The sequence below is a fragment of the Phyllobates terribilis genome, unplaced genomic scaffold (genome assembly GCF_046119375.1).
Source record: "Phyllobates terribilis strain yellow unplaced genomic scaffold, ASM4611937v1 Scaffold_2__4_contigs__length_985480577, whole genome shotgun sequence".
Lineage (NCBI taxonomy): Eukaryota > Metazoa > Chordata > Amphibia > Anura > Dendrobatidae > Phyllobates > Phyllobates terribilis.
The window spans coordinates 635,001,066-635,021,048 of NW_027362762.1; positions in this window are offsets into that span (position 1 = coordinate 635,001,066).

Consider the following 19,983-nt stretch of genomic DNA (forward strand, 5'->3'; position numbering starts at 1 on the left):
TTGATCTTCAGCGGAATTCCGAGAACAATGGAAAAGTTCCGAAGCATTTTTAAACGTCAGCAGAATGCCGAGAACAATGGAAGAGTTCCGACGCATTTTTAAATGTCAGCGGAATTCCGAGAACAATGGAAGCGATCTGAAGCATTTTTAAACTTCAGCGGAATTTCGAGAACAATGGAAGAGTTCCGAAGCATTTTTAAACGTCAGCGTAATTCTGAGAACAATGGAAGAGTTCCGAAGCATTTTTAATCTTCAGCGGAATTCCGAGAACAATGGAACAGTTCCGAAGCATTTTTAACTTCAGCAGAATTCCGAGAACAATGGAAGAGTTCCGAAGCATTTTTAAACTTCAGCAGAATTCCGAGAACAATGGAAGAGTTCCGAAGTATTTTTAAACGTCATCGGAATGCCGAGAACAATGGAAGAGTTCCGACGCATTTTTAAACGTCAGCGTAATTCTGAGAACAATGTAAGAGATCTGAAGCATTTTTAAACTTCAGCGGAATTTCGAGAGCAATGGAAGAGTTCCGAAGCATTTTTAAACATCTGCGGAATTCTGAGAAGAATGGAAGAGTTCCGAAGCATTTTTAACTTCAGCTGAATTCCGAGAACAATGGAAGAGTTCCAAAGTATTTTTAAACGTCAGCGGAATGCCGAGAACAATGGAAGAGTTCCGAAGCATTTTTAAACATCAGCGGAATTCCGAGAACAATGGAAGAGTTCTGAAGCATTTTTAAACTTCAGCGGAATTTCGAGAACAATGGAAGAGTTCCGACGCATTTTTAAACGTCAGCGGAATTCTGAGAACAATGGAGGCGTTCCGAAGCATTTTTAAACGTCAGCAGAATTCTCAGAACATTGGAAGAGTTCCGAAGCATTTTTAAACTTCAGCTGAATTCCGAGAAAAATGGAAGAGTTCCGAAGCATTTTTAAACTTCTGCGGAATTCCGAGAAAAATGGAAGAGTTCCGAAGCATTTTTAAACTTCAGCGGAATTCCGAGAACAATGGAAGAGTTCTGAAGCATTTTTAAACTTCAGCGGAATTTCGAGAACAATGGAAGAGTTCCGACGCATTTTGAAACGTCAGCGGAATTCTGAGAACAATGGAGGCGTTCCGAAGCATTTTTAAACGTCAGCAGAATTCTCAGAACATTGGAAGAGTTCCGAAGCATTTTTAAACTTCAGCTGAATTCCGAGAAAAATGGAAGAGTTCCGAAGCATTTTTAAACGTCAGCGGAATTCCGAGAACAATGGAAGAGTTCCGAAGCATTTTTAAACTTCAGCGGAATTCCGAGAACAATGGAAGAGTTCCGAAGCATTTTTAAATGTCAGCGGAATGCCGAGAGCAATGGAAGAGTTCCGACGCATTTTTAAACGTCAGCGGAATTCCGAGAACAATGGAAGAGATCTGAAGCATTTTTAAACTTCAGCGGAATTTTGAGAACAATGGAAGAGTTCCGAAGCATTTTTAAACATCAGCGGAATTCTGAGAACAATGGAAGAGTTCCAAAGCATTTTTAATCTTCAGCGGAATTCCGAGAACAATGGAACAGTTCCGAAGCATTTTTAACTTCAGCAGAATTCCGAGAACAATGGAAGAGTTACGAAGCATTTTTAAACGTCAGCGGAATTCCGAGAACAATGGAAGAGTTCCGAAGCATTTTTAAATGTCAGCGGAATGCCGAGAGCAATGGAAGAGTTCCGACGCATTTTTAAACGTCAGCGGAATTCCGAGAACAATGGAACAGATCCGAAGCATTTTTAACTTCAGCAGAATTCCGAGAACAATGGAAGAGTTCCGAAGCATTTTTAAACTTCAGCAGAAGTCGGAGAACAATGGAAGAGTTCCGAAGCATTTTTAAACTTCTGCGGAATTCCGAGAAAAATGGAAGAGTTCCGAAGCATTTTTAAACTTCAGCGGAATTCCGAGAACAATGGAAGAGTTCTGAAGCATTTTTAAACTTCAGCGGAATTTCGAGAACAATGGAAGAGTTCCGACGCATTTTTAAACGTCAGCGGAATTCTGAGAACAATGGAGGCGTTCCGAAGCATTTTTAAACGTCAGCAGAATTCTCAGAACATTGGAAGAGTTCCGAAGCATTTTTAAACTTCAGCTGAATTCCGAGAAAAATGGAAGAGTTCCGAAGCATTTTTAAACTTCAGCGGAATTCCGAGAACAATGGAAGAGTTCCGAAGCATTTTTAAACGTCAGCGGAATTCTGAGAACAATGGAAGAGTTCCGAAGCATTTTTAAACTTCAGCGGAATTCCGAGAACAATGGAAGAGTTCCGAAGCATTTTTAAATGTCAGCGGAATGCCGAGAGCAATGGAAGAGTTCCGACGCATTTTTAAACGTCAGCGGAATTCCGAGAACAATGGAAGAGATCTGAAGCATTTTTAAACTTCAGCGGAATTTTGAGAACAATGGAAGAGTTCCGAAGCATTTTTAAACGTCAGCGGAATTCTGAGAACAATGGAAGAGTTCCAAAGCATTTTTAATCTTCAGCGGAATTCCGAGAACAATGGAACAGTTCCGAAGCATTTTTAACTTCAGCAGAATTCCGAGAACAATGGAAGAGTTCCGAAGCATTTTTAAACTTCAGCGGAATTCCGAGAAAAATGGAAGAGTTGCGAAGCATTTTTAACTTCAGCGGAATGCCGAGAACAATGGAAGAGTTCCGACGCATTTTTAAAGGTCAGCGGAATTCCGAGAACAATGTAAGAGATCTGAAGCATTTTTAAACTTCAGCGGAATTTCGAGAGCAATGGAAGAGTTCCGAAGCATTTTTAAACATCTGCGGAATTCTGAGAACAATGGAAGAGTTCCGAAGCATTTTTAAACTTCAGCAGAATTCCGAGAACAATGGAAGAGTTCCGAAGCATTTTTAAACTTCAGCGGAATTCCGAGAAAGATGGAAGTGTTCCGAAGCATTTTTAAACTTCAGCAGAAGTCGGAGAACAATGGAAGAGTTCCGAAGCATTTTTAAACTTCTGCGGAATTCCGAGAATAATGGAAGAGTTCCGAAGCATTTTTAAACTTCAGCGGAATTCCGAGAACAATGGAAGAGTTCCGAAGCATTTTTAAATGTCAGCAGTATGCCGAGAACAATGGAAGAGTTCTGACGCATTTTTAAACGTCAGCAGAATTCTCAGAACATTGGAAGAGTTCCGAAGCATTTTTAAACTTCAGCTGAATTCCGAGAAAAATGGAAGAGTTCCGAAGCATTTTTAAACTTCAGCGGAATTCCGAGAACAATGGAAGAGTTCCGAAGCATTTTTAAACGTCAGCGGAATTCCGAGAACAATGGAAGAGTTCCGAAGCATTTTTAAACTTCAGCGGAATTCCGAGAACAATGGAAGAGTTCCGAAGCATTTTTAAATGTCAGCGGAATGCCGAGAGCAATGGAAGAGTTCCGACGCATTTTTAAACGTCAGCGGAATTCCGAGAACAATGGAAGAGATCTGAAGCATTTTTAAACTTCAGCGGAATTTTGAGAACAATGGAAGAGTTCCGAAGCATTTTTAAACGTCAGCGGAATTCTGAGAACAATGGAAGAGTTCCAAAGCATTTTTAATCTTCAGCGGAATTCCGAGAACAATGGAACAGTTCCGAAGCATTTTTAACTTCAGCAGAATTCCGAGAACAATGGAAGAGTTCCGAAGCATTTTTAAACTTCAGCGGAATTCCGAGAAAAATGGAAGAGTTGCGAAGCATTTTTAACTTCAGCGGAATGCCGAGAACAATGGAAGAGTTCCGACGCATTTTTAAAGGTCAGCGGAATTCCGAGAACAATGTAAGAGATCTGAAGCATTTTTAAACTTCAGCGGAATTTCGAGAGCAATGGAAGAGTTCCGAAGCATTTTTAAACATCTGCGGAATTCTGAGAACAATGGAAGAGTTCCGAAGCATTTTTAAACTTCAGCAGAATTCCGAGAACAATGAAAGAGTTCCGAAGCATTTTTAAACTTCAGCGGAATTCCGAGAAAGATGGAAGTGTTCCGAAGCATTTTTAAACTTCAGCAGAAGTCGGAAAACAATGGAAGAGTTCCGAAGCATTTTTAAACTTCTGCGGAATTCCGAGAAAAATGGAAGAGTTCCGAAGCATTTTTAAACTTCAGCGGAATTCCGAGAACAATGGAAGAGTTCCGAAGCATTTTTAAATGTCAGCAGTATGCCGAGAACAATGGAAGAGTTCCGACGCATTTTTAAACGTCAGCAGAATTCTCAGAACATTGGAAGAGTTCCGAAGCATTTTTAAACTTCAGCTGAATTCCGAGAAAAATGGAAGAGTTCCGAAGCATTTTTAAACTTCAGCGGAATTCCGAGAACAATGGAAGAGTTCCGAAGCATTTTTAAACGTCAGCGGAATTCCGAGAACAATGGAAGAGTTCCGAAGCATTTTTAAACTTCAGCGGAATTCCGAGAACAATGGAAGAGTTCCGAAGCATTTTTAAATGTCAGCGGAATGCCGAGAACAATGGAAGAGTTCCGACGCATTTTTAAACGTCAGCGGAATTCCGAGAACAATGGAAGAGATCTGAAGCATTTTTAAACTTCAGCGGAATTTTGAGAACATTGGAAGAGTTCCGAAGCATTTTTAAACGTAAGCGGAATTCTGAGAACAATGGAAGAGTTCCAAAGCATTTTTAATCTTCAGCGGAATTCCGAGAACAATGGAACAGTTCCGAAGCATTTTTAACTTCAGCAGATTTCCGAGAACAATGGAAGAGTTCCGAAGCATTTTTAAACTTCAGCGGAATTCCGAGAAAAATGGAAGAGTTGCGAAGCATTTTTATCTTCAGCGGAATGCCGAGAACAATGGAAGAGTTCCGACGCATTTTTAAAGGTCAGCGGAATTCTGAGAACAATGTAAGAGATCTGAAGCATTTTTAAACTTCAGCGGAATTTCGAGAGCAATGGAAGAGTTCCGAAGCATTTTTAAACATCTGCGGAATTCTGAGAACAATGGAAGAGTTCCGAAGCATTTTTAAACTTCAGCAGAATTCCGAGAACAATGGAAGAGTTCCGATGCATTTTTAAACTTCTGCGGAATTCCGAGAAAAATGGAAGAGTTCCGAAGCATTTTTAAACTTCAGCGGAATTCCGAGAACAATGGAAGAGTTCCGAAGCAGTTTTAAACGTCAGCAGTATGCCGAGAACAATGGAAGAGTTCCGACGCATTTTTAAACGTCAGCGGAATTCCGAGAACAATGGAAGAGATCTGAAGCATTTTTAAACTTCAGCGGAATTTTGAGAACAATGGAAGAGTTCCGAAGCATTTTTAAACGTCAGCGGAATTCTGAGAACAATGGAAGAGTTCCGAAGCTTTTTTAATCTTCAGCGGAATTCCGAGAACAATGGAAGAGTTCCGAAGCATTTTTAAACATCAGCGGAATTCCGAGAACATAGGAAGAGTTCCGATGCATTTTTGATCTTCAGCGGAATTCCGAAAACAATGGAAGAGTTCCGAAGCATTTTTAAACGTCAGCAGTATGCCGAGAACAATGGAAGAGTTCCGACGCATTTTTAAACGTCAGCGGAATTCCGAGAACAATGTAAGAGATCTGAAGCATTTTTAAACTTCAGCGGAATTTCGAGGACGATGGAAGTGTTCCGAAGCATTTTTAAACTTCAGCAGAAGTCGGAGAACAATGGAAGAGTTCCGAAGCATTTTTAAACTTCTGCGGAATTCCGAGAAAAATGGAAGAGTTCCGAAGCATTTTTAAACTTCAGCGGAATTCCGAGAACAATGGAAGAGTTCCGAAGCATTTTTAAATGTCAGCAGTATGCCGAGAACAATGGAAGAGTTCCGACGCATTTTTAAACGTCAGCAGAATTCTCAGAACATTGGAAGAGTTCCGAAGCATTTTTAAACTTCAGCTGAATTCCGAGAAAAATGGAAGAGTTCCGAAGCATTTTTAAACTTCAGCGGAATTCCGAGAACAATGGAAGAGTTCCGAAGCATTTTTAAACGTCAGCGGAATTCCGAGAACAATGGAAGAGTTCCGAAGCATTTTTAAACTTCAGCGGAATTCCGAGAACAATGGAAGAGTTCCGAAGCATTTTTAAATGTCAGCGGAATGCCGAGAGCAATGGAAGAGTTCCGATGCATTTTTAAACGTCAGCGGAATTCCGAGACCAATGGAAGAGATCTGAAGCATTTTTAAACTTCAGCGGAATTTTGAGAACAATGGAAGAGTTCCGAAGCATTTTTAAACGTCAGCGGAATTCTGAGAACAATGGAAGAGTTCCAAAGCATTTTTAATCTTCAGCGGAATTCCGAGAACAATGGAACAGTTCCGAAGCATTTTTAACTTCAGCAGAATTCCGAGAACAATGGAAGAGTTCCGAAGCATTTTTAAACTTCAGCGGAATTCCGAGAAAAATGGAAGAGTTGCGAAGCATTTTTAACTTCAGCGGAATGCCGAGAACAATGGAAGAGTTCCGACGCATTTTTAAAGGTCAGCGGAATTCCGAGAACAATGTAAGAGATCTGAAGCATTTTTAAACTTCAGCGGAATTTCGAGAGCAATGGAAGAGTTCCGAAGCATTTTTAAACATCTGCGGAATTCTGAGAACAATGGAAGAGTTCCGAAGCATTTTTAAACTTCAGCAGAATTCCGAGAACAATGAAAGAGTTCCGAAGCATTTTTAAACTTCAGCGGAATTCCGAGAAAGATGGAAGTGTTCCGAAGCATTTTTAAACTTCAGCAGAAGTCGGAGAACAATGGAAGAGTTCCGAAGCATTTTTAAACTTCTGCGGAATTCCGAGAAAAATGGAAGAGTTCCGAAGCATTTTTAAACTTCAGCGGAATTCCGAGAACAATGGAAGAGTTCCGAAGCATTTTTAAATGTCAGCAGTATGCCGAGAACAATGGAAGAGTTCCGACGCATTTTTAAACGTCAGCAGAATTCTCAGAACATTGGAAGAGTTCCGAAGCATTTTTAAACTTCAGCTGAATTCCGAGAAAAATGGAAGAGTTCCGAAGCATTTTTAAACTTCAGCGGAATTCCGAGAACAATGGAAGAGTTCCGAAGCATTTTTAAACGTCAGCGGAATTCCGAGAACAATGGAAGAGTTCCGAAGCATTTTTAAACTTCAGCGGAATTCCGAGAACAATGGAAGAGTTCCGAAGCATTTTTAAATGTCAGCGGAATGCCGAGAACAATGGAAGAGTTCCGACGCATTTTTAAACGTCAGCGGAATTCCGAGAACAATGGAAGAGATCTGAAGCATTTTTAAACTTCAGCGGAATTTTGAGAACATTGGAAGAGTTCCGAAGCATTTTTAAACGTAAGCGGAATTCTGAGAACAATGGAAGAGTTCCAAAGCATTTTTAATCTTCAGCGGAATTCCGAGAACAATGGAACAGTTCCGAAGCATTTTTAACTTCAGCAGATTTCCGAGAACAATGGAAGAGTTCCGAAGCATTTTTAAACTTCAGCGGAATTCCGAGAAAAATGGAAGAGTTGCGAAGCATTTTTATCTTCAGCGGAATGCCGAGAACAATGGAAGAGTTCCGACGCATTTTTAAAGGTCAGCGGAATTCCGAGAACAATGTAAGAGATCTGAAGCATTTTTAAACTTCAGCGGAATTTCGAGAGCAATGGAAGAGTTCCGAAGCATTTTTAAACATCTGCGGAATTCTGAGAACAATGGAAGAGTTCCGAAGCATTTTTAAACTTCAGCAGAATTCCGAGAACAATGGAAGAGTTTCGATGCATTTTTAAACTTCTGCGGAATTCCGAGAAAAATGGAAGAGTTCCGAAGCATTTTTAAACTTCAGCGGAATTCCGAGAACAATGGAAGAGTTCCGAAGCAGTTTTAAACGTCAGCAGTATGCCGAGAACAATGGAAGAGTTCCGACGCATTTTTAAACGTCAGCGGAATTCCGAGAACAATGGAAGAGGTCTGAAGCATTTTTAAACTTCAGCGGAATTTTGAGAACAATGGAAGAGTTCCGAAGCATTTTTAAACGTCAGCGGAATTCTGAGAACAATGGAAGAGTTCCGAAGCTTTTTTAATCTTCAGCGGAATTCCGAGAACAATGGAAGAGTTCCGAAGCATTTTTAAACATCAGCGGAATTCCGAGAACATAGGAAGAGTTCCGATGCATTTTTGATCTTCAGCGGAATTCCGAAAACAATGGAAGAGTTCCGAAGCATTTTTAAACGTCAGCAGAATGCCGAGAACAATGGAAGAGTTCCGACGCATTTTTAAATGTCAGCGGAATTCCGAGAACAATGGAAGCGATCTGAAGCATTTTTAAACTTCAGCGGAATTTCGAGAACAATGGAAGAGTTCCGAAGCATTTTTAAACGTCAGCGTAATTCTGAGAACAATGGAAGAGTTCCGAAGCATTTTTAATCTTCAGCGGAATTCCGAGAACAATGGAACAGTTCCGAAGCATTTTTAACTTCAGCAGAATTCCGAGAACAATGGAAGAGTTCCGAAGCATTTTTAACTTCAGCTGAATTCCGAGAACAATGGAAGAGTTCCGAAGCATTTTTAAACATCAGCGGAATTCCGAGAACAATGGAAGAGTTCTGAAGCATTTTTAAACTTCAGCGGAATTTCGAGAACAATGGAAGAGTTCCGACGCATTTTTAAACGTCAGCGGAATTCTGAGAACAATGGAGGCGTTCCGAAGCATTTTTAAACGTCAGCAGAATTCTCAGAACATTGGAACAGTTCCGAAGCATTTTTAAACTTCAGCTGAATTCCGAGAAAAATGGAAGAGTTCCGAAGCATTTTTAAACTTCAGCGGAATTCCGAGAACAATGGAAGAGTTCCGAAGCATTTTTAAACGTCAGCGGAATTCCGAGAACAATGGAAGAGTTCCGAAGCATTTTTAAACTTCAGCGGAATTCCGAGAACAATGGAAGAGTTCCGAAGCATTTTTAAATGTCACCGGAATGCCGAGAACAATGGAAGAGTTCCGACGCATTTTTAAATGTCAGCGGAATTCCGAGAACAATGGAAGAGATCTGAAGCATTTTTAAACTTCAGCGGAATTTTGAGAACAATGGAAGTTCCGAAGCATTTTTAAACGTCAGCGGAATTCTGAGAACAATGGAAGAGTTCCGAAGCATTTTTAAACTTCAGCAGAATTCCGAGAACAATGGAAGAGTTCCGAAGCATTTTTAAACTTCAGCGGAATTCCGAGAAAGATGGAAGTGTTCCGAAGCATTTTTAAACTTCAGCAGAAGTCGGAGAACAATGGAAGAGTTCCGAAGCATTTTTAAACTTCTGCGGAATTCCGAGAAAAATGGAAGAGTTCCGAAGCATTTTTAAACTTCAGCGGAATTCCGAGAACAATGGAAGAGTTCTGAAGCATTTTTAAACTTCAGCGGAATTTCGAGAACAATGGAAGAGTTCCGACGCATTTTTAAACGTCAGCGGAATTCTGAGAACAATGGAGGCGTTCCGAAGCATTTTTAAACGTCAGCAGAATTCTCAGAACATTGGAAGAGTTCCGAAGCATTTTTAAACTTCAGCTGAATTCCGAGAAAAATGGAAGAGTTCCGAAGCATTTTTAAACTTCAGCGGAATTCCGAGAACAATGGAAGAGTTCCGAAGCATTTTTAAACGTCAGCGGAATTCCGAGAACAATGGAAGAGTTCCGAAGCATTTTTAAACTTCAGCGGAATTCCGAGAACAATGGAAGAGTTCCGAAGCATTTTTAAATGTCAGCGGAATGCCGAGAGCAATGGAAGAGATCTGAAGCATTTTTAAACGTCAGCGGAATTCCGAGAACAATGGAAGAGATCTGAAGCATTTTTAAACTTCAGCGGAATTTTGAGAAGAATGGAAGAGTTCCGAAGCATTTTTAAACGTCAGCGGAATTCTGAGAACAATGGAAGAGTTCCAAAGCATTTTTAATCTTCAGCGGAATTCCGAGAACAATGGAACAGTTCCGAAGCATTTTTAACTTCAGCAGAATTCCGAGAACAATGGAAGAGTTCCGAAGCATTTTTAAACTTCAGCGGAATTCCGAGAAAAATGGAAGAGTTGCGAAGCATTTTTAACTTCAGCGGAATGCCGAGAACAATGGAAGAGTTCCGACGCATTTTTAAAGGTCAGCGGAATTCCGAGAACAATGTAAGAGATCTGAAGCATTTTTAAACTTCAGCGGAATTTCGAGAGCAATGGAAGAGTTCCGAAGCATTTTTAAACATCTGCGGAATTCTGAGAACAATGGAAGAGTTCCGAAGCATTTTTAAACTTCAGCAGAATTCCGAGAACAATGGAAGAGTTCCGAAGCATTTTTAAACTTCAGCGGAATTCCGAGAAAGATGGAAGTGTTCCGAAGCATTTTTAAACTTCAGCAGAAGTCGGAGAACAATGGAAGAGTTCCGAAGCATTTTTAAACTTCTGCGGAATTCCGAGAAAAATGGAAGAGTTCCGAAGCATTTTTAAACTTCAGCGGAATTCCGAGAACAATGGAAGAGTTCCGAAGCATTTTTAAATGTCAGCAGTATGCCGAGAACAATGGAAGAGTTCCGACGCATTTTTAAACGTCAGCAGAATTCTCAGAACATTGGAAGAGTTCCGAAGCATTTTTAAACTTCAGCTGAATTCCGAGAAAAATGGAAGAGTTCCGAAGCATTTTTAAACTTCAGCGGAATTCCGAGAACAATGGAAGAGTTCCGAAGCATTTTTAAACGTCAGCGGAATTCCGAGAACAATGGAAGAGTTCCGAAGCATTTTTAAACTTCAGCGGAATTCCGAGAACAATGGAAGAGTTCCGAAGCATTTTTAAATGTCAGCGGAATGCCGAGAACAATGGAAGAGTTCCGACGCATTTTTAAACTTCAGCGGAATTCCGAGAACAATGGAAGAGATCTGAAGCATTTTTAAACTTCAGCGGAATTTTGAGAACATTGGAAGAGTTCCGAAGCATTTTTAAACGTAAGCGGAATTCTGAGAACAATGGAAGAGTTCCAAAGCATTTTTAATCTTCAGCGGAATTCCGAGAACAATGGAACAGTTCCGAAGCATTTTTAACTTCAGCAGATTTCCGAGAACAATGGAAGAGTTCCGAAGCATTTTTAAACTTCAGCGGAATTCCGAGAAAAATGGAAGAGTTGCGAAGCATTTTTATCTTCAGCGGAATGCCGAGAACAATGGAAGAGTTCCGACGCATTTTTAAAGGTCAGCGGAATTCCGAGAACAATGTAAGAGATCTGAAGCATTTTTAAACTTCAGCGGAATTTCGAGAGCAATGGAAGAGTTCCGAAGCATTTTTAAACATCTGCGGAATTCTGAGAACAATGGAAGAGTTCCGAAGCATTTTTAAACTTCAGCAGAATTCCGAGAACAATGGAAGAGTTCCGATGCATTTTTAAACTTCTGCGGAATTCCGAGAAAAATGGAAGAGTTCCGAAGCATTTTTAAACTTCAGCGGAATTCCGAGAACAATGGAAGAGTTCCGAAGCAGTTTTAAACGTCAGCAGTATGCCGAGAACAATGGAAGAGTTCCGACGCATTTTTAAACGTCAGCGGAATTCCGAGAACAATGGAAGAGATCTGAAGCATTTTTAAACTTCAGCGGAATTTTGAGAACAATGGAAGAGTTCCGAAGCATTTTTAAACGTCAGCGGAATTCTGAGAACAATGGAAGAGTTCCGAAGCTTTTTTAATCTTCAGCGGAATTCCGAGAACAATGGAAGAGTTCCGAAGCATTTTTAAACATCAGCGGAATTCCGAGAACATAGGAAGAGTTCCGATGCATTTTTGATCTTCAGCGGGATTCCGAAAACAATGGAAGAGTTCCGAAGCATTTTTAAACGTCAGCAGAATGCCGAGAACAATGGAAGAGTTCCGAAGCATTTTTAAATGTCAGCGGAATTCCGAGAACAATGGAAGCGATCTGAAGCATTTTTAAACTTCAGCGGAATTTCGAGAACAATGGAAGAGTTCCGAAGCATTTTTAAACGTCAGCGTAATTCTGAGAACAATGGAAGAGTTCCGAAGCATTTTTAATCTTCAGCGGAATTCCGAGAACAATGGAACAGTTCCGAAGCATTTTTAACTTCAGCAGAATTCCGAGAACAATGGAAGAGTTCCGAAGCATTTTTAAACTTCAGCAGAATTCCGAGAACAATGGAAGAGTTCCGAAGTATTTTTAAACGTCATCGGAATGCCGAGAACAATGGAAGAGTTCCGATGCATTTTTAATGGTCAGCGGAATTCCGAGAACAATGTAAGAGATCTGAAGCATTTTTAAACTTCAGCGGAATTTCGAGAGCAATGGAAGAGTTCCGAAGCATTTTTAAACATCTGCGGAATTCTGAGAAGAATGGAAGAGTTCCGAAGCATTTTTAACTTCAGCAGAATTCCGAGAACAATGGAAGAGTTCCGAAGCATTTTTAAACGTCCGCGGAATGCCGAGAACAATGGAAGATTTCCGAAGCATTTTTAAACATCAGCGGAATTCTGAGAACAATGGAAGAGTTCTGAAGCATTTTTAAACTTCAGCGGAATTTCAAGAACAATGGAAGAATTCCGACGCATTTTTAAACAACAGCGGAATTCTGAGTACAATGGAGGCGTTCCGAAGCATTTTTAAACGTCAGCAGAATTCTCAGAACATTGGAAGAGTTCCGAAGCATTTTTAAACTTCAGCGGAATTCCGAGAAAAATGGAAGAGTTCCGAAGCATTTTTAAACTTCAGCGGAATTCCGAGAACAATGGAAGAGTTCCGAAGCATTTTTAAACGTCAGCGGAATTCCGAGAACAATGGAAGAGTTCCGAAGCATTTTTAAACTTCAGCGGAATTCCGAGAACAATTTAAGAGTTCCGAAGCATTTTTAAATGTCAGCGGAATGCCGAGAACAATGGAAGAGATCTGAAGCATTTTTAAACTTCAGCGGAATTTTGAGAACAATGGAAGAGTTCCGAAGCATTTTTAAACGTCAGCGGAATTCTGAGAACAATGGAAGAGTTCCAAAGCATTTTTAATCTTCAGCGGAATTCCGAGAACAATGTAAGAGTTCCGAAGCATTTTTAAATGTCAGCTGTATGCCGAGAACAATGGAAGAGTTCCGACGCATTTTTAAACGTCAGCAGAATTCTCAGAACATTGGAAGAGTTCCGAAGCATTTTTAAACTTCAGCTGAATTCCGAGAAAAATGGAAGAGTTCCGAAGCATTTTTAAACTTCAGCGGAATTCCGAGAACAATGGAAGAGTTCCGAAGCATTTTTAAACGTCAGCGGAATTCCGAGAACAATGGAAGAGTTCCGAAGCATTTTTAAACTTCAGCGGAATTCCGAGAACAATGGAAGAGTTCCGAAGCATTTTTAAATGTCAGCGGAATGCCGAGAACAATGGAAGAGTTCCGACGCATTTTTAAACGTCAGCGGAATTCCGAGAACAATGGAAGAGATCTGAAGCATTTTTAAACTTCAGCGGAATTTTGAGAACATTGGAAGAGTTCCGAAGCATTTTTAAACGTAAGCGGAATTCTGAGAACAATGGAAGAGTTCCAAAGCATTTTTAATCTTCAGTGGAATTCCGAGAACAATGGAACAGTTCCGAAGCATTTTTAACTTCAGCAGATTTCCGAGAACAATGGAAGAGTTCCGAAGCATTTTTAAACTTCAGCGGAATTCCGAGAAAAATGGAAGAGTTGCGAAGCATTTTTATCTTCAGCGGAATGCCGAGAACAATGGAAGAGTTCCGACGCATTTTTAAAGGTCAGCAGAATTCCGAGAACAATGTAAGAGATCTGAAGCATTTTTAAACTTCAGCGGAATTTCGAGAGCAATGGAAGAGTTCCGAAGCATTTTTAAACATCTGCGGAATTCTGAGAACAATGGAAGAGTTCCGAAGCATTTTTAAACTTCAGCAGAATTCCGAGAACAATGGAAGAGTTCCGATGCATTTTTAAACTTCTGCGGAATTCCGAGAAAAATGGAAGAGTTCCGAAGCATTTTTAAACTTCAGCGGAATTCCGAGAACAATGGAAGAGTTCCGAAGCAGTTTTAAACGTCAGCAGTATGCCGAGAACAATGGAAGAGTTCCGACGCATTTTTAAACGTCAGCGGAATTCCGAGAACAATGGAAGAGATCTGAAGCATTTTTAAACTTCAGCGGAATTTTGAGAACAATGGAAGAGTTCCGAAGCATTTTTAAACTTCAGCTGAATTCCGAGAAAAATGGAAGAGTTCCGAAGCATTTTTAAACTTCAGCGGAATTCCGAGAACAATGGAAGAGTTCCGAAGCATTTTTAAACGTCAGCGGAATTCCGAGAACAATGGAAGAGTTCCGAAGCATTTTTAAACTTCAGCGGAATTCCGAGAACAATGGAAGAGTTCCGAAGCATTTTTAAATGTCAGCGGAATGCCGAGAACAATGGAAGAGTTCCGACGCATTTTTAAACGTCAGCGGAATTCCGAGAACAATGGAAGAGATCTGAAGCATTTTTAAACTTCAGCGGAATTTTGAGAACATTGGAAGAGTTCCGAAGCATTTTTAAACGTAAGCGGAATTCTGAGAACAATGGAAGAGTTCCAAAGCATTTTTAATCTTCAGCGGAATTCCGAGAACAATGGAACAGTTCCGAAGCATTTTTAACTTCAGCAGATTTCCGAGAACAATGGAAGAGTTCCGAAGCATTTTTAAACGTCAGCGGAATTCCGAGAACAATGGAAGAGTTCCGAAGCATTTTTAAACATCAGCGGAATTCCGAGAACATAGGAAGAGTTCCGATGCATTTTTGATCTTCAGCGGAATTCCGAAAACAATGGAAGAGTTCCGAAGCATTTTTAAACGTCAGCAGAATGCCGAGAACAATGGAAGAGTTCCGACGCATTTTTAAATGTCAGCGGAATTCCGAGAACAATGGAAGCGATCTGAAGCATTTTTAAACTTCAGCGGAATTTCGAGAACAATGGAAGAGTTCCGAAGCATTTTTAAACGTCAGCGTAATTCTGAGAAGAATGGAAGAGTTCCGAAGCATTTTTAATCTTCAGCGGAATTCCGAGAACAATGGAACAGTTCCGAAGCATTTTTAACTTCAGCAGAATTCCGAGAACAATGGAAGAGTTCCGAAGCATTTTTAAACTTCAGCAGAATTCCGAGAACAATGGAAGAGTTCCGAAGTATTTTTAAACGTCATCGGAATGCCGAGAACAATGGAAGAGTTCCGATGCATTTTTAATGGTCAGCGGAATTCCGAGAACAATGTAAGAGATCTGAAGCATTTTTAAGCTTCAGCGGAATTTCGAGAGCAATGGAAGAGTTCCGAAGCATTTTTAAACATCTGCGGAATTCTGAGAAGAATGGAAGAGTTCCGAAGCATTTTTAACTTCAGCAGAATTCCGAGAACAATGGAAGAGTTCCGAAGCATTTTTAAACGTCAGCGGAATGCCGAGAACAATGGAAGAGTTCCGAAGCATTTTTAAACATCAGCGGAATTCTGAGAACAATGGAAGAGTTCTGAAGCATTTTTAAACTTCAGCGGAATTTCAAGAACAATGGAAGAGTTCCGACGCATTTTTAAACGTCAGCGGAATTCTGAGAACAATGGAGGCGTTCCGAAGCATTTTTAAACGTCAGCAGAATTCTCAGAACATTGGAAGAGTTCCGAAGCATTTTTAAACTTCAGCTGAATTCCGAGAAAAATGGAAGAGTTCCGAAGCATTTTTAAACTTCAGCGGAATTCCGAGAACAATGGAAGAGTTCCGAAGCATTTTTAAACGTCAGCGGAATTCCGAGAACAATGGAAGAGTTCCGAAGCATTTTTAAACTTCAGCGGAATTCCGAGAACAATGGAAGAGTTCCGAAGCATTTTTAAATGTCAGCGGAATGCCGAGAACAATGGAAGAGTTCCGACGCATTTTTAAACGTCAGCGGAATTCCGAGAACAATGGAAGAGATCTGAAGCATTTTTAAACTTCAGCGGAATTTTGAGAACATTGGAAGAGTTCCGAAGCATTTTTAAACGTAAGCGGAATTCTGAGAACAATGGAAGAGTTCCAAAGCATTTTTAATCTTCAGCGGAATTCCGAGAACAATGGAACAGTTCCGAAGCATTTTTAACTTCAGCAGATTTCCGAGAACAATGGAAGAGTTCCGAAGCATTTTTAAACTTCAGCGGAATTCCGAGAAAAATGGAAGAGTTGCGAAGCATTTTTATCTTCAGCGGAATGCCGAGAACAATGGAAGAGTTCCGACGCATTTTTAAAGGTCAGCGGAATTCCGAGAACAATGTAAGAGATCTGAAGCATTTTTAAACTTCAGCGGAATTTCGAGAGCAATGGAAGAGTTCCGAAGCATTTTTAAACATCTGCGGAATTCTGAGAACAATGGAAGAGTTCCGAAGCATTTTTAAACTTCAGCAGAATTCCGAGAACAATGGAAGAGTTTCGATGCATTTTTAAACTTCTGCGGAATTCCGAGAAAAATGGAAGAGTTCCGAAGCATTTTTAAACTTCAGCGGAATTCCGAGAACAATGGAAGAGTTCCGAAGCAGTTTTAAACGTCAGCAGTATGCCGAGAACAATGGAAGAGTTCCGACGCATTTTTAAACGTCAGCGGAATTCCGAGAACAATGGAAGAGATCTGAAGCATTTTTAAACTTCAGCGGAATTTTGAGAACAATGGAAGAGTTCCGAAGCATTTTTAAACGTCAGCGGAATTCTGAGAACAATGGAAGAGTTCCGAAGCTTTTTTAATCTTCAGCGGAATTCCGAGAACAATGGAAGAGTTCCGAAGCATTTTTAAACATCAGCGGAATTCCGAGAACATAGGAAGAGTTCCGATGCATTTTTGATCTTCAGCGGAATTCCGAAAACAATGGAAGAGTTCCGAAGCATTTTTAAACGTCAGCAGAATGCCGAGAACAATGGAAGAGTTCCGACGCATTTTTAAATGTCAGCGGAATTCCGAGAACAATGGAAGCGATCTGAAGCATTTTTAAACTTCAGCGGAATTTCGAGAACAATGGAAGAGTTCCGAAGCATTTTTAAACGTCAGCGTAATTCTGAGAACAATGGAAGAGTTCCGAAGCATTTTTAATCTTCAGCGGAATTCCGAGAACAATGGAACAGTTCCGAAGCATTTTTAACTTCAGCAGAATTCCGAGAACAATGGAAGAGTTCCGAAGCATTTTTAACTTCAGCTGAATTCCGAGAACAATGGAAGAGTTCCGAAGCATTTTTAAACATCAGCGGAATTCCGAGAACAATGGAAGAGTTCTGAAGCATTTTTAAACTTCAGCGGAATTTCGAGAACAATGGAAGAGTTCCGACGCATTTTTAAACGTCAGCGGAATTCTGAGAACAATGGAGGCGTTCCGAAGCATTTTTAAACGTCAGCAGAATTCTCAGAACATTGGAACAGTTCCGAAGCATTTTTAAACTTCAGCTGAATTCCGAGAAAAATGGAAGAGTTCCGAAGCATTTTTAAACTTCAGCGGAATTCCGAGAACAATGGAAGAGTTCCGAAGCATTTTTAAACGTCAGCGGAATTCCGAGAACAATGGAAGAGTTCCGAAGCATTTTTAAACTTCAGCGGAATTCCGAGAACAATGGAAGAGTTCCGAAGCATTTTTAAATGTCACCGGAATGCCGAGAACAATGGAAGAGTTCCGACGCATTTTTAAATGTCAGCGGAATTCCGAGAACAATGGAAGAGATCTGAAGCATTTTTAAACTTCAGCGGAATTTTGAGAACAATGGAAGTTCCGAAGCATTTTTAAACGTCAGCGGAATTCTGAGAACAATGGAAGAGTTCCGAAGCATTTTTAAACTTCAGCAGAATTCCGAGAACAATGGAAGAGTTCCGAAGCATTTTTAAACTTCAGCGGAATTCCGAGAAAGATGGAAGTGTTCCGAAGCATTTTTAAACTTCAGCAGAAGTCGGAGAACAATGGAAGAGTTCCGAAGCATTTTTAAACTTCTGCGGAATTCCGAGAAAAATGGAAGAGTTCCGAAGCATTTTTAAACTTCAGCGGAATTCCGAGAACAATGGAAGAGTTCTGAAGCATTTTTAAACTTCAGCGGAATTTCGAGAACAATGGAAGAGTTCCGACGCATTTTTAAACGTCAGCGGAATTCTGAGAACAATGGAGGCGTTCCGAAGCATTTTTAAACGTCAGCAGAATTCTCAGAACATTGGAAGAGTTCCGAAGCATTTTTAAACTTCAGCTGAATTCCGAGAAAAATGGAAGAGTTCCGAAGCATTTTTAAACTTCAGCGGAATTCCGAGAACAATGGAAGAGTTCCGAAGCATTTTTAAATGTCAGCGGAATTCCGAGAACAATGGAAGAGTTCCGAAGCATTTTTAAACTTCAGCGGAATTCCGAGAACAATGGAAGAGTTCCGAAGCATTTTTAAATGTCAGCGGAATGCCGAGAGCAATGGAAGAGATCTGAAGCATTTTTAAACGTCAGCGGAATTCCGAGAACAATGGAAGAGATCTGAAGCATTTTTAAACTTCAGCGGAATTTTGAGAAGAATGGAAGAGTTCCGAAGCATTTTTAAACGTCAGCGGAATTCTGAGAACAATGGAAGAGTTCCAAAGCATTTTTAATCTTCAGCGGAATTCCGAGAACAATGGAACAGTTCCGAAGCATTTTTAACTTCAGCAGAATTCCGAGAACAATGGAAGAGTTCCGAAGCATTTTTAAACTTCAGCGGAATTCCGAGAAAAATGGAAGAGTTGCGAAGCATTTTTAACTTCAGCGGAATGCCGAGAACAATGGAAGAGTTCCGACGCATTTTTAAAGGTCAGCGGAATTCCGAGAACAATGTAAGAGATCTGAAGCATTTTTAAACTTCAGCGGAATTTCGAGAGCAATGGAAGAGTTCCGAAGCATTTTTAAACATCTGCGGAATTCTGAGAACAATGGAAGAGTTCCGAAGCATTTTTAAACTTCAGCAGAATTCCGAGAACAATGGAAGAGTTCCGAAGCATTTTTAAACTTCAGCGGAATTCCGAGAAAGATGGAAGTGTTCCGAAGCATTTTTAAACTTCAGCAGAAGTCGGAGAACAATGGAAGAGTTCCGAAGCATTTTTAAACTTCTGCGGAATTCCGAGAAAAATGGAAGAGTTCCGAAGCATTTTTAAACTTCAGCGGAATTCCGAGAACAATGGAAGAGTTCCGAAGCATTTTTAAATGTCAGCAGTATGCCGAGAACAATGGAAGAGTTCCGACGCATTTTTAAACGTCAGCAGAATTCTCAGAACATTGGAAGAGTTCCGAAGCATTTTTAAACTTCAGCTGAATTCCGAGAAAAATGGAAGAGTTCCGAAGCATTTTTAAACTTCAGCGGAATTCCGAGAACAATGGAAGAGTTCCGAAGCATTTTTAAACGTCAGCGGAATTCCGAGAACAATGGAAGAGTTCCGAAGCATTTTTAAACTTCAGCGGAATTCCGAGAACAATGGAAGAGTTCCGAAGCATTTTTAAATGTCAGCGGAATGCCGAGAACAATGGAAGAGTTCCGACGCATTTTTAAACTTCAGCGGAATTCCGAGAACAATGGAAGAGATCTGAAGCATTTTTAAACTTCAGCGGAATTTTGAGAACATTGGAAGAGTTCCGAAGCATTTTTAAACGTAAGCGGAATTCTGAGAACAATGGAAGAGTTCCAAAGCATTTTTAATCTTCAGCGGAATTCCGAGAACAATGGAACAGTTCCGAAGCATTTTTAACTTCAGCAGATTTCCGAGAACAATGGAAGAGTTCCGAAGCATTTTTAAACTTCAGCGGAATTCCGAGAAAAATGGAAGAGTTGCGAAGCATTTTTATCTTCAGCGGAATGCCGAGAACAATGGAAGAGTTCCGACGCATTTTTAAAGGTCAGCGGAATTCCGAGAACAATGTAAGAGATCTGAAGCATTTTTAAACTTCAGCGGAATTTCGAGAGCAATGGAAGAGTTCCGAAGCATTTTTAAACATCTGCGGAATTCTGAGAACAATGGAAGAGTTCCGAAGCATTTTTAAACTTCAGCAGAATTCCGAGAACAATG